The sequence below is a fragment of the Cavia porcellus genome, unplaced genomic scaffold (assembly GCF_034190915.1).
Source record: "Cavia porcellus strain 051 isolate PalLab524CR breed Dunkin Hartley unplaced genomic scaffold, mCavPor4.1 scaffold_21, whole genome shotgun sequence".
Lineage (NCBI taxonomy): Eukaryota > Metazoa > Chordata > Mammalia > Rodentia > Caviidae > Cavia > Cavia porcellus.
In genome coordinates, this window is record NW_026947504.1 from 46,437,315 (window position 1) to 46,459,350 (window position 22,036).

The 22,036-nt window shown below is 44.8% G+C and overlaps 1 long non-coding RNA gene across 2 annotated transcripts in view; it reads right to left on the minus strand.

Moving 5' to 3' along the window:
- LOC111753708 (uncharacterized) overlaps positions 1-21,815 on the minus strand; it is a 41,467-nt gene extending 19,652 nt beyond the window's left edge. The window contains exons 1-3 of one of the 2 annotated variants that reach the window (XR_002788502.2): positions 21,495-21,815; positions 20,700-21,161; positions 14,437-14,508 (exon numbers count right to left, since the gene is read on the minus strand). This is a non-coding gene — a long non-coding RNA (uncharacterized LOC111753708). The remainder of the gene's footprint in view (positions 1-14,436; positions 14,509-20,699; positions 21,162-21,494) is intronic. The other variant, XR_010041788.1, reaches the window with a different exon arrangement.
- Between the last annotated feature and the right edge of the window lie 221 nt (positions 21,816-22,036).

A 22,036-nucleotide genomic window follows, 5' to 3' on the forward strand; every position in this document is an offset into this window, starting at 1 on the left:
CAAGCCCCTTCTTCCTTCAATTAGTTACTTATTCTTTAAACTCCGTGGCTGACCTTAAAGATTCTGTGTCTTTGGCCCGAGCAAAATTGCTTCCCCTCTGGGCTTCCAGACATGTCTCCACCTAATAAAAGGGGCAACTGAGCCCCTGAGAGAAGCATGACTGACAGGGTCACAAAGATAAGACAAGTTAGGGATGGGTATGCACAGATGCTGGGACACCAGCACCTGCTTCTAATCGCGATGAGGTGCCACAAGCCAAGACACACACACCATTGGTATCTACTGCATTAATTCCTGATGGGGGGGTGGTCAGCGGGAAGCAAAGCTGAGGGGTTGAGGAGTCAGAGAATAGAAAATAGTTTTAGGGTTTGACAGTTAGGAAGCTGCTGGTGACCTTCAAGAGGAGACAATGGAAGCTCTGTCCCCAGAAAGGCTAGGGACACCCCATGCCAGGTTTCTTTCTGGACTGTCTTTGCATAAAAACAGTCAGCTTCTGTCCTGGCTCCTGCCACCTATTTTTCACTCAGGAATTCCTGCCCAGGAAGATGACCCCAAATTCCTCTCTTCCAGGCTTCTCCTTTGCACCCCACTGCCCCATATTAATGACAAAGGTCTCCAGTGCTGTGGCTCCTTGGAGCAACTAAGGAAGTGATATTCTCAACTTTCAGAAGACATCACTGAGAAGAAATGTTGAAGACAGAAACCAAAAACTCTGGGTTTATAATTTTGAGCTGGGGCTGGGGGTGGGGGTGGGGAGGCTTTCATTGGCTGTAGCCACCACATCAAAAGTAAGTCAAACATGAGAACTTTGAACCACATGAAGAAAGAGCATGCCAACCTCAGCAAGGCTCTTAACACTTAAGAAGCTCCTCAGCAGAACGAAGCCTCCCAGATGAAAAACAAGCACCGTTGTTCTTGACAGTCTAAATCACTTCAAAAGAGACTCAGAAGCCCAAAAAAGATAAAACCCAGCTCAGACAGGCACCCCACCCCACTTCCTGGCTGGCTTCTTCTACTGCATGGTGCCAGAACACTTCACTAAGTAGCAGAGGGCCAGGGGAGGGAGAGGCAGCCCTCTGGGCCCCACTGCTGTCTGCACATTGCGGGACCCAGGCCCAGATGATCAGGGAGGTGGCACAGTGTTTAATGTCTCTGTGCTCAGCCAACTGCACCATTGAGGTCAGCCACACTCTCGGCTCCGGGAGGCTACAGATTTCTGACTCAGATCTCAGCAAGAGGCACTGACATCTATTACCCCAGAAGAGATTTGATATGACGCCTAATGGATTTTCTCTGTGTTCCTTTCTGACCATGGAGAGACCACCCATGGAGACTAAATATGTCTGTGAGAAGGGTCACTGCCCTTTGCAGGGAAAATGTGATCCCAGCACAGCCCTCCTTGCTGATGCCAGAAAGTTAAAGAAAGGCATGAGAAACGAGCCAATACAGCCAACAGCAAGCTCAGCCCATTAGGCTGGCTGTAAGGGTGGCAAGCCTTACAGTGACTATACAAATGGGAGAGTGTTTCCAAGTCACTTACTCTTGGCATTCAAGAGTCTTTTGGTGCTTGCATTCAGTCGTGGGTGTGCTTGGCATCTCTATAATTTGCAACACATGGGGCCCCAGCGTGAGAACTCAGATCAGTAGGAGGTGGAGAACCATCCATCCTAACCACACCTGACCAGTTTGCCCCTGACTTGAATTGGGGGTGATGGCTGGGATCCCAGCTGATAGAAGCAGCCTCTTGGAAGCAGCAATCATCTCAGGAAAACTCCTGCCCTCTCCTGCAAGGAGGAACAAGGGAAAAATAGACTCTACTGTCCTTCCTTCCCAGGGTTGAGCCAGAACCAGAGAAGTTGAAGCTGAGACCTGGAGGAGCTCACTAGGTCCCTAAGGTGACCCACAACAAGTAAGTCCACAAAAGGAAAGCAAAGGCCTCTCCTGCTTTCTGCGGATGCTGCACTATATGAGCAGAAAGGTCAGAGCAGTCAGGCACTCTGAGATGCCTGGGAGGCCCAACAGGAGAGTCCCCTCTCTCCTGCAGCTGGGCTCCACTCCACGCCTTTAGAAAGGGTGAGGAAGGCACTTTCCACACGGCTTCAAGTGGGCAGGACGAAGCACGTGAAGCCAGAATGTGCACTTGCAAATCATTCTTCTCACTGCTGGCGAGTTCAGGGTCAACAGGGTGGGCCAAAGCCTCCTAAACGACAAAAACTTAAGTGCTGTCTACACAGCACAGGGAGATCAGAGTTAAAAGGTAACAGATTGGATGGTAAACACTCATCTACACAAATCCACAAAAGTGCACACAAATAAACTAGCTTTCTTCCTTTAGATAATTTCCCCAAACCATCCCCTACACAGCCTGCAGAACAGGGCAAAGTATCACACGCCCACAGTAAACCAGAAACAGAGGGAAAGGAAAAGACACTGATCATGCATTTTATGTATAATAAATACAGTGTGACGTGCGTGGGCCAGCTTAACCAGGACAAGCGTCTTATCCCAGTAAAGACCAACAAGGCAGTGTGCCGTTTACATGTTTAAAGTTATAATGAGAAAAGATGAGACTTATGAGTTGACAAATCTACTTGGTCCCCCAAATGACAATCTCACCTTGCAACCAATTCTGATTAATTTTTTTTTTCAAGTTGTCTCTGAAATTGAAATTTTTAGAATCTATGACAGGGAACCTTGATGTAATTTCTTTTTAAATTCCCAGCATCTTGGACTAATGTGGGTATTCATTATGTAGTTTCAGCTTTTGACACTCAACACTAAACAGGCTACAAGGAAGGCTGACGTTCAGAATCTATCATGTGCTGGCATCATCCCGGATTCTTTCCTCTAAATTGGATCATTAAATGCAAACTACTTTTTGTATGGCAGATAGGAGTTAACACAATATTTTTCTCAAAAGAGAAGCAGAAGCTTAGTGAGTTGAACAAAACCACATGGTGGTGAAGGCAGGATTCAGCTCAGGCCATCTGACTCAGAAACCCTCTGTGTTTCCTGTTCTGCCTCCTCAGTGATCATGGAGAGTTCCAGAGCACCAGGCCTGACAGGGACCTTGGCTGTCACCCCCGCCCACACCCCTACCGCCACAGCCCCAGCTTCTGACTGCAGAGAAGACTGAGCTACTGTGACCTCAAGTGACTTGCCCCAAGGCCTGCCCCGTAAATTTGGCAGTGGGGCTAGGACCGCCTCTCAGTGGCTCAGCTCCTGGCCCTGTGCCTTCTCGGCCGCTCTCACTGCCTTTCATGTTTCTCTCTGCACCTCCATTTTGCTCCCAGATGTGAGCTCCGATAGAAAGAAAGTGCCACCCCCAGTCCCAGCCCCCATGCACGCTGAGAACAATGGACACCAGAGCCTGCCTGTTCAAGGTGCACCCCAACACACCGCTGAGGAGGAGGCGCACACCCTTCCCCTTGGCAGCCTGGGAGCGAACTACCTGGCAATGACCTCCACAGCAGCTCATGCTGTGCCCCCAGGGGCGACCGCACAGTGACAAAAAGACATTGTGCGTGAGCAAGGGAGGGAGAGAGTGTGGTGAGGAATGCGCTGGCAACCCCTTCCTCTCCCTGCCCGCCTCGCCAAGCTGTCTCGTGGCAAAGCAAGAAACCCTGAAGAAGGCAGAAACCCATGGCGGATGGCAGCAGACTGCAGAGCTCAGCTTTGCCTGCCTTGAGTCTCTGCATATAATGCCCCTATGTATGGCCCCTGCCTTGGGACATTCCCATTCATTTTACTTACATGGGTACATTTAAAAAGCCCAACAACACTTTTCTGAAAGAATCTTCGCTCCCACTCCAGTCCCCTCCAAGCCCCTTTTCAGAAGAGGAACAGAATCATTCATCTCCCAAAGTGGGCCCTGCAAAAGAAGCGGCTGCAGCAGCAGAACCCATTTTAACAACATCTTCTCTCTGCTGAATTGGGCCTTCATTTTACACTGTGGCTTTATTCTCTGCTTCTTTGACACAGCCAGCTGCCTTCACATTCCAGCCCAGAAACAGGCTGACTTCAGGCTGTAACAGGCACCAGCTTCCAAAGCCCTTTCTCTGGATGACTCACATTAGCCTGTGTGAGCCTGTAAGCTGCACTCGGCCGCTCTGAGACCTCTGTTCCCTCTGCAGAGGGCATTTGTGCGTGCCAAGCCCCAAGCACTTACACAATGTCTACCTGAGTCCCCTGCCTGACCATGGGATGGAGTAATTAATTTCACAGTGGAGTGTCTGGTTGCTGTCTCGTTCAGATTCATCCTGTTACCACCTCAGCAGATGAGGAAGTGACATCACGCACCCAAGCCCTCTTTTGAGGCTGCAGGTACATACAAAGCATCGTACGCAGCGTTCACTGGAGGCAGGAAGCATTGCATTTGGACTGTCAAACTATTTTTAAAAAGTATAAAGGCTGGGCCAGCAGTTTCACCATGGTTTACAAGGTGAAAAAGGCCTTTGCAAATTCAGTTCTTAGGTTGGAGCATCACAAAACAAGTAGAGATGAGTTTCACTAAGTGTCTAGAGATTTACATCCTTTGGTACTGAACACAAACATTCAGGGGAGGAAAATTCTTTACTGAGTGGCATTTCACACTAAGCACCAGGGTTTCTCTGCCTGAGTCTCCCAAGCCCATGTAGGAGAGCTCTATACCGCTTATCTTGGGTCTTTCCTGGTGACTGACAGCTCTGGGAACTCTCTGTGTGGATCTGAACAGCATGCAAATCATTTTACTTTTAAGACAAAAGACATGAGATTCCCATAGCTCTCTCCACCTCTGTCCCCTCTCCCCTTCCACCCTTCCTCCCTCCCCTTCCCTTCCTCCAACCCCAGGCACTAAATAAAATGCTCAAAATGAAGGGCACAGCTGTCCTTGCTTCCCATTCCAACAATCAAGAATGATGGTGAATTTAATATATTTGATTAGAGAAACTCCAATTTGGTGCACTTGAATCAGCTGCCTTTGTTTCCCTCTCCCCATGGCCCGGTTTCAGGGGAATGTCCTCTGCTGTCCGCCGCCAGTTCACTCGCACTGGGAGAAAGTTCAGCTTCTGAAAGCATCGGCCTGGCACACTCAGAAACAGGGCATTTGTGCTACAAAAGACACCAGGCCTGCTTCTTCCTAATCAGAGGAAGTGCCACTTCATTAAACCATGGCCGCTCACTGGTGACCCTTGGAGCTGTAGTCCCGGGGGAACTGTGGGTCCTCTTTTGCAATGTTAATTTTTTGTGGATTTTATTACTTTCCTTGGTTGAAATCAAGGTCTGAATCCTGTACAAACAAAATAAGAGATTCTGATGCTCAACCTGCATACCAGAAATTCAGAGAATAATCATCACATTTACATACGGGGTCTGTTTTATTTAGAAAACAAACAGAAATCTAATGGAAAGGAAGAAAATGTGTCATCATTTTCTCCACAAAATGTTATTAAAACAGCCTGAAGAATGGCCAGACAGCCTCTGTCTTGCAGAATGTTTGAAAAAGGATAGATCTCACAGAGAGGGTTCGAGACAGGGAGAATGCACCTGATTTTCACTGAAAGTTTACAAAGACTTTTAGAAGGGCTCTCATTATATATTCTAAATAAATGTCTGCTCCATGAGGTGGTACTAGAGTGAATTAGGTTGAGAGTTTAAATTGCTAGCAAAGCCATATAAAAATGCTACAGCACTCACGGGGATTACTTTGAATGAATTTCTCTTGCTACCATTGCCAAAGTCAGAGTACACGGGGATGGACCAGGTCTTGAATACTGTTAAACTCATTTTCCATGCTTTTATGAAGACAAAGTCTCATATCTCCTAGTATCACTCCATGTCCCCAGCCTCACTGAGTCCCCAGCCCAATGACTTCTCCACCCAGAGAGTGGAGCCAAAGCCTAGGACCACAGCCAAGTTAGAAATAGCCTTCAGGTTTCTGGTACCCAGAGTCCATGGCAGTCTGTGAGGCAACCTGTCAACAGCATTGACAAGGGACACAGAGGGCTGTGCTGAGCTCAGGAAGAGCCCCGTGTGCTCCCAAGGACTGGCCTCGAGCATCACACTGGAGGCGGGTGACTGGAGAGGCAGGAAAGCACCTCAGTGTGAGGCTCATTGGCTTGGGAGGCTATGCATCCAGTCCTCTGAGGAACCTAGCACTGTGGTAGCCGCACAACCAGGGACTGGGGCAGCAGGCAGAGTGAACACCACCTTCCAGAAAGGCCAGCTTCACAGGAGCAGAGCAGCTGCCAGGTCCAGGAGACTCTTGAGCCAGAGTGAGAGCTCACTGCTCCTCCGCAAGACGAATAAGGTAACTTTGGTTGCAAAATCACAACAAAGGGCTGGCTGCATTTTGCCTCCCTTCCAGTGCAAAAGTCAACTTTGAAGGTTCCTTTTGTATGAGAATTAATATGAAAGGAATTTTGTATCCTATTATGGCATTGTGTTATAATAATGGAATGCTCTCTCCGCCCCATCTGGCTTACTGTCCCCCAGACCTTGCCAACGATTATTCAGTTCAGTTCCACAGCGTCCGAGTGGTGCAGTGGGGACAACCTCTGGGACAGAAAGAAAGAGGCTGTAAACGCTTCAAGCTGGAAGCAGGGCAGTAAGACCCGGGTGCCAGACCACCTGTCTGTACTCACGCGCAGACACATGCAGCCGCAGGTGCCGTGCTCAGGCAATTTTACTCTTTCTGAGGCTGAGCACAGCCTGCCTGAAGCTGAGAACATGGGCAACTACAGCTGATGAAGGGCTCATTGTCCTTGATGTAACACACAATGGGTTCCAGACAAGGGAAACAAAATGCCCTTTAGCCAGTGCTGCCTTCTGTGCAGACGAGAGACCTGGGCCAAGAGCTTTGCTTGACAGACCGTCACACAGGTCCCAAAGTTCCCCCTAGAAGTTTCCAACTCAGAGGTTCTGAATGACCAAGGCGAGAAAAGGTGTGTTTTGAAGCCATCAAGCATCTGAATGATTCTTAAGGAAGAAAGGGAAGAAATGAACTTGGGCTGCCAGATGAGGGCTTCAGGTTAGCTGTGAAAAGGCTTCCAGACAGAGGAATGCTGGGCACCGGAATGTGGCATTGGAAGAGCATGGAAGCTTTGCTGAGGCTGGAATGTGTCTGTTGTTTGATGTGTGGGGAAGGGTGGAGCCTTGGCTTCCACAGAAGCCTCTGGCAAGTTAGGGGGTGATATTTTGTTTGTGTTGAAATTCTGTTGTTAGGCTCCCTTCATAACCGCTTTTGCTCAGAATCACCCATTTGGAGGGAGAGCGTGGCTCCCCACTTCCTCTCCATGGCTTTGCATCTTCCCAGGCCCTGTGTAATCTCTGCTTAGGAAATGCCTCTCAGGATCACCTCTTCCCTTCCTGCCATGATACAGAGTCACACATTCCCAGTGTTGAATAATAGCCACGGAAGCTGTGTCTGGCTGAGTTAGCCAGATGTGTGTGAGTGTGAGGGTGTGTGTGTGTGTATGTGTGTGTGAATGTGAGGCTGTGTGTGTGTGTGTGTGCACGCGCTTTCTTCTTTCTCAGTAGGACTTATTCAATTGCCTGTGTTTTTCTGCAGCCAGCCCATCCTCCTCCATACAAACCCAGGAAGCTCTCAGATCCAGGAGGAAGTCATTATGGGTCTCCGTGGCTGAAGTGGTCTGAGGCCGTGGGCTGTGGAAGAGGACAGTTCCTCCTCTGAGTTCATAGAGAGCCTTGTGAGGTCTGGTAGGCAGCGCTGAGGCTAACGGCTGCTGGGGGGATGGTTACTTCTTGAAGCAAAACAGTATACAGTAATTTCTGGTTTTGTTTTGTTTGGTGCTGAGGATGGAACCCAAGCCCTCCCACATAAAAGGCAGGCCTTCTGCCACTGGGCAGAACCCCATTGCCTTGAGACCATAATGTTAAGTGAAATAAATCGCACACTGAATGTAAAGTATCATTGGTTCATCTTATGTAAGAAGCACAAAGTATAAATAATTTAAAGAACAAAGTATAAGGCAGATGATAAGGAATGGGGAGATAGATTTTGTGGAGATGGTACAGGCTCTGAGGATGGGAAGAGATGGGAAAGGGGAGAGAAAGGGCACATTTGGGAAGTAAAAAGGATCAAGATGCTCTCTATATACGTATGTGTGTGTATTAATTCCCCAGGAATATATGGATTATATATTGCAAACATGGAATGATAAAAAAAAAAAGAAGGGAAAGAAAGAAAATTATAAAGTAGCCCCTCAATTCTGAACCTGTACAAGTGGAATGAAAACTGAGTGCCACTACTCTGTGTGGAGTGAAGCTTCATGAAAACAGGGTGTCGCCCATTCTTTGCACCAGTAACTCACCCAGATCTGTTCTAGGCAGTGACTGTGCCCATGCACTGCTGCCAGCTCCCAGCATTCACCCGGACCTCCAGATGCCTGCCCAGGCAATCTGTCCAGTGACTCGAAAAAAAGTCACCCTGGATATCTGACTTCTGTCACTTAGACTGCCTGTTCCTCTTTCTTCTCAGTACCGACTATACTACGAAATACTCAGCTCATCAGAGGCAGAGAACTAGCCCCGCAGTGACCACACACCCGCTCCTGCCTTCCCTTAGGGCTGATGTCCGCAGTGCGTCCATTATGTTTACAGATAGGATAGTTCTTTAAACGCATGAATATATGTTACATGTGTATGGAATATATATAGATGTGTAACATATGTGAATTAATGCAGTATATGTAGTTTTATAATACAGTGTTATACATGATAAGGAGGAATTATTTAGATTAATTAGCTGGGGGCCAGGGATTTAGCTCAGCGGCATAAGCACCTGCCTTGCAAGCAGGCAGTCGTGAGTTCAATCCCCAGTACTGATAAAAAGGAAAAAAAACCACTCAAGTAGATTAATTATCTTAATTAGTAATTGCTACTGTTGAATTAGGCCTGATAGTTGTCCCCCAGTAACCACTGGGCATATGTTTTAGGCTCCCAATAGATGTCCAAAACCTCACAGAGTACCAAACTCTATATATTACTGTTTTTCCCTATGTATACTACCTAACATAGAGTTTAATTCATAAAATAGGCACAGTAAGAGTTTAACAACAATAACTACCAATGAAATAATAAAAAAAAATTAGAACAAAGACGTTTTTAAACATATGAGTTGTTTCTTGCTAGAATTTTCTATTTAACACATTCAGACCAAGGCTGACTGTATGTAACTTGCTGTTACATACAAAGGGAATGAATACACAGCAAATGTATATGATCATTATACTGAAAATGTTCAAGCCTATCGCTGAATGCTGTGTTTCAAAGTGTGACTCTGCCTGATCATCAGAGAAGTGCCACAAGGTCACACCTTCTCTGAGACTCTGGTGGCCTCCAGATCTGCTAAGGACCCACAGCCCCTCAAAAGGTCACGAGAGGTCATGCACAAGGGTGTTCTTCCCGCTGCATCAGGACATGTTCCTTTCCTTTGTTTTGTTTTTTTTGTTTGCTTGTTTTGTTTTGTTTTTGTTTTGCCATAGTAAGGATTGAACCCAGGCCTCCTTTCTGAAGCTACATTCCCAGCTCTGTTTTTTTTTTGTTTGTTTGTTTGTTTTGTTTTTGTTCTTTTTGAGACAGTGGTTTGCTAAAGGGCCAAGATGCCTGTGCTAGGCTTAGCCTGACAATTCTTCTGCCTAAGTTTCCCAGAGTGCTGAGATTACAGGATGCCTAGGCCTAAGACATCTTCTGATGCCCTGAAAAAGGTAAGACAGGAGCCCAGACATCTTCACTCTGGCTGTCATCAGCCATCACCCCAGATGGATCATCCAAAATGACACTAGGGGAATATTTTCGTCAGCTTCCTGTTACTATAACCAATAGTTGAGATAATCAGATTATAAGCAGAAACAGTTTATTTGCTCACAGTTTCAGAGTTTCCAGCCCATGGTCCAGCAGACCCATTGCTTTTGGTTCTGTGGTAGGGGTGCTGGATGGCAGCGGTGGAGAGCACACAGCAGAGCAAAGCCACTCACCCCATGGTTGGGAAATGAAAGAGAGTGGATGGGGCTGAGGTTCCACTGTCTTGTGCAAGGGTGCGCCTCCAAAGACCCAAACACCTCTCTTGGCCCCACCTTTTAAATTTCCATTACCTCCAACAGTGCCAAGCAGGGAGCCAAGCCTTCGCCATACGTATCTTTGCAAGACATTTAAGATCCAAACTGCAGCAGTGCGTATCAACCAAAAGCCCTCATCTCAGGGAAACATGAATTAAAAATAAGCCACAGATGGTAGACTTCTTGAGTTCAGAAACTGCATCTTACCCAAGGAAGTATCTTTATTGCATGTCAAATTCTCTTTTCACAGCAGTTAATAAATGCTAACTGCTGAACCAATGCATGAATAAATTTTTCCAGGCGTCAAACATCAGAAAGCTATCAAGGAATTCCAAGAAGGCAAAAAGAAACCAGTTGGTGTGCTAGTGTTGCCAGTAAGAAGATAATTTTAAAGGATCATGAGTAATTAGGATTTGGTCCCAAAGATTTGGAGCAAATGTGGGCAGAAGCGTGTTGTGAATTTGTCTGAAATGCCCAGTGCCCATATTGCCAGATATGCATGATAAATAAGACTGAGCCAGTCTCTGCCTAGGCTGATGAGACCCAGGACACAAGATAGATTGTACCGAGGCTTATATGCAGCTCGTAGAATGTGACCTCCAACACTTTCTTTCATAACTGTACTCCTGTGGGATGAAGGGAATTCTTCAGGAGCTAAAACTACAAAATGAACTCTGCCTTTCTGTGGGAGAGGAAGTGTGCATGTGTCCCATAAGACCATGCATATATCCATGGATACCTGCACAGGCCCCTAGGCACCTGTGAGGCACAAATGGATCAACTATTATCACCATCATGATCAGAATTACCACTGTTAATAGTCCAGTGCCATTCTCTGTGATGTATCTAATAATTTGTTTAGATAATGACTATACCTAACAATAATGAGACAGATGGAAAAAAAAATAGGTGGGTAAAGGGAAAGCAAAGGAAGGACCCGCCTAAATTTATAGATTGTTAAGCAGATGGTCTACTTAATACTTGGGGTATTACTTAATATACTTGGGTTATACTTAATATACAATAAATATGCATGGATCTTTCTTCTTGCAACTTTCTTTCAAAACCAAATGAGTATAGTTGGAACAACTGCCATATCTAGAGAAATTTAACAGACCACTGAAATAAAAACAAATTTTTCAATGTTTAAAAGTATACTTGACCCATTACTAGAGCACCCTGAACCTTCTTTCATTTGAAAGTCAACATTGTTTTGTCCATTTTTCCTTGCATGTTCCTAGAGGATGGCAAACAGCCTCCACCTTTGCATGAAGGGACCAGGGAACAGCTTTTATAAGGGACAGGGCGTGAGGCAAAGGGAGAGGATGCAGAAAGAGCTCCAAGAGCACTGTGTCTCAGCGGGACATCCGAGGTTCTCCACCATCCACTGGACAAATTCATTAAAGATGAGACTACAGTGCGCTTGCTGCCTCTTCCTCCTGTCAGCCCAGCATGCAGTCACCTAGACGACACAAACAAGCTGAGAGCGTACATTAAGTACTTCTTTTTTTTTTTTTTGTCTTTTTCCTTTTTATCAGTACCGGGGATTGAACTCACGACTGCCTGCTTACAAGGCAGGTGCTTATGCCGCTGAGCTAAACCCCCAGCCCCCTCATTAAGTACTTCTTATAAGAGCAGCACAGTTGAGCAAGTGCTGTCAAAGGAGGCAGGGGTGCAAGCATTAAGGGTGCCTTGGACTGCATGTGCACAGGCCTATCGAGCCTAGTGCCGGCTATCCAGTGATTACAGTGAGGAAATCAGTGTTTAAAAGCGGCTGGAGGGACCTATCTTTAGGTCCAACACCAAAAGTGAACTCTAACTTAGTTGTTTGGGTGATCATGATAATGTGATTGTCACAGCCCTGCCCCCGTGGTGCAGGACCTCAGTGATGAATGAGGCAGTGTAGGAGGCGAGAGGAAACGTGGTCCATCTCTGCACCTTGTGCTTGGTTTGACTGTCAACCTAAAACTGCTCTAAAAAATAAAGTCAATCAATACTTCCAAAGTGAGGGGTAGAGAGAAAGGACTGGGTTATAGTACCTACAGTAGATGCTGTGATCCTACTTATCAATCCACTTCATCTAGGAACTGAAAGGATGTAACATCAAACAGCCAGTTTATTAAACTCTGGGTCAAATATTCCAACCCTCACTCCAAAGAAAAGGCTCCATCATTTTCCCTGTTTATAAGTTTCTAAGTTTCAGAATCTTACATTTTTAAACATCAAACACCGTGAGAGAATAGTTGACTTTTTCATTTTTATCATTGTTGTTAGGTCTGGATTAATATCTTCTTGCTGCTATAGCAAATTACCATGACCTGAGTGGCTAAAATGCCAATTTATTATTTTAACATTTCATAAGTCAAAAGTCTGATGTTGGTCTCTGCCAACTAGTAAAGGGCTGACAGTTTTGTTCCATATCGAAGGACCTAGAAGAGAACCCATTCCTACCCATTCAAGTGACTAGAAAAACTCCTCGCAGGACCAAGATCATCCCCGTTTTCTTCCTGGCTATAAACTTAGAGCCATTCTCAGCATCTCTGCTGACATATTCCCTGACCTACAGCCCTTCTTTCCATCTCCAGAGTTATAAACCACAGCTGGAGCCATCACATCGTATTACATATCCACTTTTCCTATACATCTTCTTTGATTTGTGAAACCTGTGTGATCACAGAGAGTCATCCAGATAATCAAGATATTCTTCCTCTCTCTAGGTTAGGACCCTTAGTTACAACTACATAGTTTCTTGCCATGTATCCTAGACATAGGAGAGACCATTATCCTGCCTACCACATTGTCATTAATGCATTAATAATTAGTTCTATATCCATAATGTTTCCGAAATTACCACCACTAAAGTCATCTGGCACACCTACATGCTTAATCTAGCTTCATTTCGTGTGACCATTCTATGGTGTTCAACACTGAGATGACCTTATTTTTGAAGCACGTGGCTTCTATTTGTAGTAATACTGTCCACTGATTGCCTCGTATCCATGGACCATTCCGTGAACCCTGAATTAATTTCCCCAGCTTTCTTCTCCTTTCTCTGCATGGTATGGCTTCATCTGTACATCTCAGCTGTATGTCCAGCTCTCTTGGGCCATGATTCTGAGTTGTAACAGCCTTCTGACCTCCACATCGATGACCTACAGGCTCCTTTCTGCTCCAGACCTCCTCACAGCAGCCCCAAGCCTTGTCTTCCTGTGCCTCGACCCTAGGAATCATTCTCTCCTCCTCCCTCTGCCTCTGCCTCACATCCCAACCCAGGCTGTCACAACCTGTCTGTCTTACCCTTGAGTGTATCTTGAATCCACTTCTCTCCTCTCTGTTTGTGTTGCCACTGGTAATGTCCAAGGCTAATCCCTAGGCTAAGGCAGCATCAGCCTGCCCTTGTGTCCTGTCCACTCATTCCAAGACATTCTTCACATTGTCATCAGACACAGATGTGATCTTGTCATCACTCTGTTTAAAAACACTGGTTATTGCCCTTGCTTAATTGCATCAAATCCAATACTCTACACAGCCACACACACACACTTCCCGCCAGCCCTCTAAGCAGTGCCTAAACTCATCAGCTCCTCTTCTCCCACCTGCTATTCACATACACAAAGTGGTCTGCAGACCAGCACACCAGCGTCTCCTGGGAACACGTTAGAAATACAAAATCTCAGGTCCTACCCAGATCTTCTTTATCAGACTCTGCATTTTAATGAGCTTCCTATTCAAATTCAATGCACATTAAAGTTTGAGACACATTGCGCCAGAGCCCTGCTCTCTGGAGTGAGACCCGGAAGGCAACATTTTGAGCACAGAAACAGCTTATTAGAAATTTTATTTTTGTATACTCTTTTTTATTTTAGTTTGGATTTTTGCACATATTTGATGATCAGTGTCCTGAATCTTTCTTGTCCCTAAGATTTTTCTACATTATTTCTTTTACCTGGAATGGTTCCGTCTCTCCACTGGCCGAGACTATTTTGCGCGTCCTCCAACATCATCTCCACAAAAGCCCACCCCATCCTTTCAAACACACTGTCATCCTTGCCTCCACAGTCTTGTGCATCCGGAATTGCTTTTTTTCTTCTGCTTATCAACTGCCTTATGAGACTATGGGTCCCTCAAGAATGAGAACTGCACCATCCCTTAGAGTGCATCCCCAGAGACATTTTCCTAGCTAATCACATGCATAACTTCAAACAAATCCTGCTATAGCTTTCATATTCTTCTAGCTTTGAAGTCCCTGTTTGAAACAGAAGAGATTGCTTCCTGATTTTTCACATGACCCCATGGCTCGGACTTGGGATGGTTTCTAGTTGGTGACACACCAGCTGGACAGACAGCTGACAGCAGACAGCACTCGATCCTCACTCACCTGAAACCAGTCAGAACATTTCAGATCATACCCTCTCTTTTCCACTCCATGACTCTTTGATGCAAATTGTTTCTACAAGGAAAAGAGAGAAAAGGACGAGCATCTTTTGCAGCATATTTGAAGGCTACAATCGCGCCAGCATGATGATGAACAGTTTTCCATCCAAAGAACATCATCCTGTTTTTCTGTCTAGACCAGAGTAACACCGACTGATGCTAATCTTAGTTTGTAAACTACAACTAGTACAGTCTAATGTCTAGGAATAAAATGGCAACCAGTGAATTTTCCACGTAGGCTTATTTCTCTAAATCTTTTATAAAGAAATTAGCTTAATCCAAAGAGACATGTCATTGAACTAAATCCATCTTTATATGCAAACTTGAGATGATAGAATCATTCCAACCCACATCACAAGACCAATAGGAAGTACTGATGAAAGAATGCAGGTCAAAAATTATACAACTTAAGATATTATAAAAATGTATAGCTGTTGATATTACACAGTGGCACGGCACCTACATGGCAAGCTTAAGGTCCTGAGTTTGATTCTGGGTACAAAAAAAAGTGTAGTATTCTTATTAATAGTTTTTAATGACTTCTTAGATTTCGTTTGTTCACCCGAACATTTGCAAAACTTCTACTGTATGGTACAAGCTTCTTTTTCCTATCCTGCTATTTTCATCATGTTCCTTGAATCAAAGGGATACATGCATCCCTTTAAATTAAATAATAATTCAGTACTGTGCACAGGGTAACTGCTTACAGAATTATTTCCATGTACTTTATTTAGACATTTTAGCCAGGATTTGAATTACTCATAGACTTCTCCCTCCCTGACATATAATGTATCTGGCAGTATATAGAATTAGGCTTAAAGTCAAAAAGTTGACATCGTTCCCTTCTGTTCTTTGTCTTCTCTGATCTATCATAAGTGTCAAGCAGAATTGGTGTGCTCTGGGTCAGGTGGAAAGATGGGAGGCAGAGAGCAGGAAAAGGAGCAAAAACATGAAAGTTTGCAGCACTGTTCCTCAATTGGTTCTCACTGACACCTGCTGTGTGGTTATCTGCCTTTTAACTATTTAGACAGTAGAGAGGATGACAGATCCATCCAACACTGGATACCACAAACTTTATTCACAACATGCTACCACCCTATGTCAGGTTCTATTATCTAAAATTGTTAGTATAAATAATTAGACTGGGGATGTAGCTCAGCTTGGAGAGCATGTGCTTGGCATGAGCAAAGTTCTGGGTTCAATTCCCAGTGACTAAATAAATAGAATAATTATTTTATATTTATCTAAATAATTTCAACTCTCAAAGTCATTCTTATCTACCAAATTAGGCAAATGGTAACTTCTTTGCATATGTGAGCATTAATGGAGAGGCAATACATGCACTTTGAGCAATAAAACCTGAAAAGTAATAAAATAATTAAAATAAGAAATTCACATGAGACAGGAAAATGGTACCTACACAATGAGACACTATGACACCAAAAAAAGGTTTTAATTTAGGATCAAAGCATCGAGAAAGCTTTCTTAGAGTATCTAACCTTTGAGCAAGGCCCTAAAGAAGCTGAGAAATGGGTGAACAGAAATGAGGAGGGAAGGAGTAACCACAAGAAGTGCCAGTGACATCAAGACAGGACCTGGTGAGGCAAAGAGCAAGAATTACAGTGTCCTGGGCAGCGGGTGTGCACACACAGTATAGAGGGTTTGTTAGGAATGGAAGATGAATAAATATCACTGTGTTTATTTCTTAATTATTTGGGTTTACTGAGACCTAATTTACTTACAGTGACATTTTTCCTAATATATTTATTTTAATAACTATCATAGGGGCCCAATGTCCAGCAGAAAGCCTTGCAGATAGCAGCTACATACAGGGTTGAATGGTCTCCCTCAATGTAGTATTATTTGATGTTATAAACTGACTCTTTTTCCATAAAACTTTTTTGTAAGCATGCAATTGACATGCTAGGTATCTTGATAGTGGTCTAAAAGGGACCTTCAAAAGGTCCCTTGCTTGCACCAATTTTCTACCTCTTAATTTAGGAATCTCTCTCTCTCTCTGTCTCTCTCTCTCTCTTGCTCTCTCTCTCTCTCTCTTTCTCTCTCTCTCTCTCCAGAAAATCTCAGAACATTTGGTTTGAAGTAACCCTAAGGAATCCAAAACAAAATGTGGGAACATTTTATTTCTCTCACTTTGTTGTGAATAGAAATTCTCTAGCTGATACTCTATTAAAGAAAGGATTAGATATCATGGGACAAATGTATATTATACCAAGGAGAAAAAAATGTCACATTTCATAGCTCAAAATTCATGTTCACATCCATTTTCTGCACTTATTCAAGCGGTGTTTTATGCCTAACTTTATAGAGAAGTAAAAAATAACTGTGAGAGCTGAAGCAGTTTATTCAAGGTCACAGGTACAGATGTATCAGCAGCAGATATAGAATCAGAACTTAAATTCTGGTGCTGTGTTCTTTACACAGAGCTATTGCAACAATCACAAGATGCTTTTTAATAATTAAGTTAAAAGTTGAAATCATCTTTCCTACACTATCCTTAACAGCTGTATCTATCAGGGCTCATTTGCAGGAAGTATACATCATGTTGGCTAACTTTAATAGCAATTTTAACACACTTAATGAATTTTCTAGAGCGGCTAGAAGATAAGCTGAGGCTGAGGTCTCCAGGCATGACTTCCAGTCCAGTCTCCTGAATTGGCCGTTGAAGAAGCTACTTCTACACTCCAGGTAGAAAATGAGACTGCTCCAAGAGGCACAGAGCACCAGGACACAGCTCCAGACCTGGGAAATCTGGGAAGCAAAAGCATCCTGGCACAGTTTCTTCTGTACCCCTCTGAAGCCAGGCGCTCAATAGATTCTTGCTACAGAAAACGACAGTAGCTTGCTTGCAAGTACTAGAACTCTATTCTCTGTCACATTTCCTCTTCCAATCTTGCATCTACTTGGAGAAACTCCTTTGTCCCCACAACTCTAACTGCAAAGGATTCTGGGAGACACACAGTTGGAACAAATGCCAAGGCCAACATGGAGTGGGGCACTGATAGTCTTAATACCTGTCCAGAGAAGTAGGGCAGATATTTTCATCAAGATTTCTTAATGAGAGACTGGCATTAAAACAACAGAGAATGAAAATGTCACACAATAGGATCTAAGAAAGTCAAAATCAATTATGCTACACTGGGATGCTTTGAACTGACTTTGTATTATAAAGTCAGTTTTGTGAAAATAAAAATATGCTGTCTCTCTAGCCATATGTTACATGTGTGCAGGCACACACACACACACACACACACACACATACACACACACACACACACACACTGCCAGGTTCCATTTCATATTGCTTTAATAGTTTCTCATATATTTGCCTTACTAACTTTGTTTCTACAGAAAATCCAGGACATTGTCTTGGATTCTGGCTTTCCCACCTCAATAAAAAAAAAAAGAATTTGGAAAGTGGAATACACCCAGAAGGGAGCAATTAAAGCAGGACAGGTCTGGACCTCGTGGCATGGGTGTAACGGGTTACAGCATCAGATGATTAACACTGGAAGAGAAGCTTGTAGGAGACACAATGGTGGTGTTCATATGTCCAAAGGGCCACCATTCTGGAAGAGAAGATTCATTTGCTCTCTGTGGCTCCAAAGGGAGGGAACAGAAGGTAGAGCCGAGCTCACTGTGTCCATTTAGTCTATCAGCAAACAGCAGCAAGCTCTTAGGCAAGTTCTCCTGCAGTATGAGATGCCAACCTCTAGCCATGTTTGCCACTTGGTCATGTTCATTTGTGGCAGATACTGGTTTGACTTCCCCCTGAACTTGAAGCCACATGAGGACATGGATCACTGATTTTTTTTCCATGTCCCCCACTCATTCCACATGGCTTCCAATCGATACTCACAGGCAATCTTGAAAATATGTAGAGATGAACTAAACCAGAAGATGTGGACACACTGGCAGAACAGGATTGCCTTCCTGGGCGCTCCAAAGAGTTGGTTCAAAGCATAAGGGAAACTAGCGTGTAAGCTGATTTTTACAAACATCATGTGCAGTGTGTAAACAGGAAAATGAGCGCTGTCCATGAGGGAGCGCCAAGCCTGGTGCAAGCGTGTGTTCCAGGTGGGCACTGACAGGCTGAGAGGGCTCAGGCAGGTGTGGGCACAGACGCTACAGTGCTTTCTTAGCACCCACAAAGAGCAGCAGGAGAGCTGTTTATTTTGGCCAGGGGCTAGTGGGAGAATGGTTCCTCTTTACAGAGGGGCTTTTGTTTTCAGGTCTTCAAACATTCTCTGCACACAGTCTCCCTCACCCTACCTCTTCCCCCGGGAGAAGCAGGCAGGTGGCTGCCACTGAAGGCACACCAGCCTGTTCTGATAAGTGTGTGCCAAATGACTCCTTGCTGGCCAGTGGCCACATTAACAGGCAGGAAAGGACTGTCGTTCAACCTCAGTGACATCATGAGATTAGATGAAACTGTATCAGCCTCTTTTCTTTGTTACTTGTGATTCACTGGATAATATTGAAATACATATATTATTTATCACAATTAGTAACCTGTGACTCAGGGCTGGACTGAATCAGTGAAGCCACACAGATCCAGGGAACAATCACGCATGTGTTTTTGATCCAGTACAAACTGTGGAAATGCACCCACCCCAGCCCCTCCTCCAGTCATTCCTCCCACGAGGCTCTGCAGAAGGCCCAAGACTGTCATTTCAGTCTGACTGCTACTGAAGTGTGTGGTGCGTTTTCTGCTGGTCAGCACTCACCTGTCACCTTATTAATAACACCCTAAAACGAAGCTGCCTGTCCCTGCCCTGGAACCACATCTGCCACCCTAGCTCACCCTCCCCTTTTTTAGAACCTCTCTTAGCTTTCTATGATTACGAGAAATGATGCTAACATCCTATACCTGCCTGCCACACTATCATGTAATGTGCAGCCCCTTCCTGTAGCGGCTCTGATGTAGTAGCCCTGGGCTACACATTCATGGGCTGAGAGCAGAAAGTTGAATTGTAGGAAAAGTATTCATACCTTTGATTTCCTGCTTTTAATGAACCTAATAAAAGAAAAGTGCTTTCTAAAAGCTATCATTGGGGCTGCAGATTTAGCTCAGCAACACAAATGCCTGCCTGATAAGCACAAGGTCCTGAGTTCAAGTCCCAACACCCAAAAAAAGTAAATAAATAAATAAATACTATAATTGGCCCCAGACAGTAATTTATAGCAAAGGAAATGGAAGCTGCATGTTGATGAAGGACCTATCACTTCAGCACATCTCCAAGTAGAGGTGTCAAGAACTACCCATGGTACACAGCTGTGCTACAGTAGCCATGCTTCTTGAGACCAAGACAAGACCATTTTCAGGACAGGAAGTAAAGAAGGGTGTGTGCAAAGTCAGTGGGTGTTAGATGGGCCACGAGGCACTGAGGAGCTCCAGCATCTCTTACAGCAGCTGACTGCTCTGTCCAAGCACTGACCTGCACATCTCGGGATTTAAAGAAGAGAGGGCCTTGGTCACATTGGAAAGTAGGCAGAGGATGGAGACGCACTTTGCAATCCCATTCACACTTACAGGCAGCAAACACTGCCATCTGTAGCATCCACTGCTTATGGAGGCAACAAAGACAGGGAAATACATGCCCTGCATCATCACACTGGGTAAAGTGATGCGGGAGCCACAGCTATAGGGGGTGAGCCCTGCCCCACCAACAGGAAAACTAAGCCAGCCACTTTCCCCTCCATCCCTGTCCTTCAACCAGGCTCTGGCTAAGACCTCCAGACACTTATACCTGGATTACAGAGCTTGTAGTGCTCCTCCTTCTTATCCTGGTCACTCTTGGAGATGTCATAAATATGCACATTAGCGAGCCCTGCACATAGCAGGCATACAGAGAGTAACAGATCCCTTCTCTCTAGAAAGACTTTATGATACAACTATTAAGGATATTGCCTTCGACTGCATTTCCACTGTGCTGTTTATTAACTGGGTAGCTTGTGCCACTCAAGCTTGGCTTCTTTGTTTACCTGCTTCACAGAGTTATCCTGATAAATGTGCTTAAAGTATGTAAGATAAAAGCCAGGCCGTTGTGCGTGCCCAGCTGAAGACTGTAATATGTCTTGACTGCACATAGATTAACCACCCCAGGCTGAGCTCATGCAGCATCACTGCCCACTTTACTTCTACATGTTAGAGTTGGTTTGCTTTTGACTGTTTGTCCACATACGTACTGGGATTTCATGTAGCTATTTCTTGCTCTCTTCTGGATTCCCAGCACTTGGAGATTGGCATCTATCTGGTGCTGAAGACACAAATGTCCTTTAGCCTGCTTGCCACCCAGAATGCTAAACATCGTCAAAGCCCAGCAGTGATAGGAGGATGCATTCATCTTTTTTATCTTCCTCCCAGGTCTCTCTTTCTCTTAAGACCATGCAATCATTGACTTGGTACAGTATTTCTTGACATACGGAATCTATATAGTCCAAGCCAGAGCCATGGGATAATGCATGGGATCCACACAGCTCCAGGTGACGCTGAAGCCCCCTGAGGAGTGAGCTCTGTGGGCCCAGGGAAACAGCTTCTGAGTTGTCTTCAGTGCAGCAAGCAGGGCTCAGGACACAGGCAGCTCTGACACACAAGGGAGAAGTTTCCCTTCCAATTTCCACAAAAAAAGAAATCAGCAATTCTCATACCTGCAAGATAAAAGGGCACCACCACTGAGTCTCAGCTAATACCATCTGCATGGAAAGACAGTCACACAGGGGCCACATCTTCCAACACAAGACAATGCAGCACTTCCTTTGTCATGCTCTATTCTATTAAACCAGAGAACCTTGGGAACCAGGAACACCCAGCCTTCACTCTGTCCCTACTATGTAGCAGGTGCTGCCCTTAAGCAGTGATAAAAACACATCTGCAGAGAATGATTTAGCATCACATGAATTTGGTCAAACCCAACTCTATGGAGAATTCATCTATTTGGTTTTTTCCCCTAAACAGCATAAGAAGTTAAAATAAAAACTCACCAGTTAATAGCAGCATTATAGGCTCTGTTTCCATTGAAGAGAGGGGGATTTATGCATGTCAGCTAGGAGCACATTTGTGTAAAATGTGTTACTAAAGCTTCATACTCCATCCAGAAAAGTCACCACGCAACACTGAGCAGAGACGCACAGAGAATGCACAATGAATTTCATAGGCTCTCAAGTTCTTAGCTGACATTTTTCTAAAATGTCTTAGCCTACAGCATTGACTTGAGTGAGCCCTTGGCTCTCTGCAACAGGTGACAGGACTGAACGAATGTTCTTGTAAGGTGCAGATTCTGGGAAAGTCAGCCCATACCCACACTGCTCTTAAAAATATCCAGTGAAACATCTGGACAACAGGCCCCTCACATCTGGGCGTGTGCCCGGGGTACCACGTGGACCCGGGAACAAAAAGCCCACACAAATCCTTTCAACTGAACTCTTACTCAGGGTACAAATAGCTCTTTGCTCTGCGTTCCAAACAGTTCAGCCAAGGGCAGAGGGACCAGTACCCAGCAGTTCTGTACAAATACTGGGAGCTC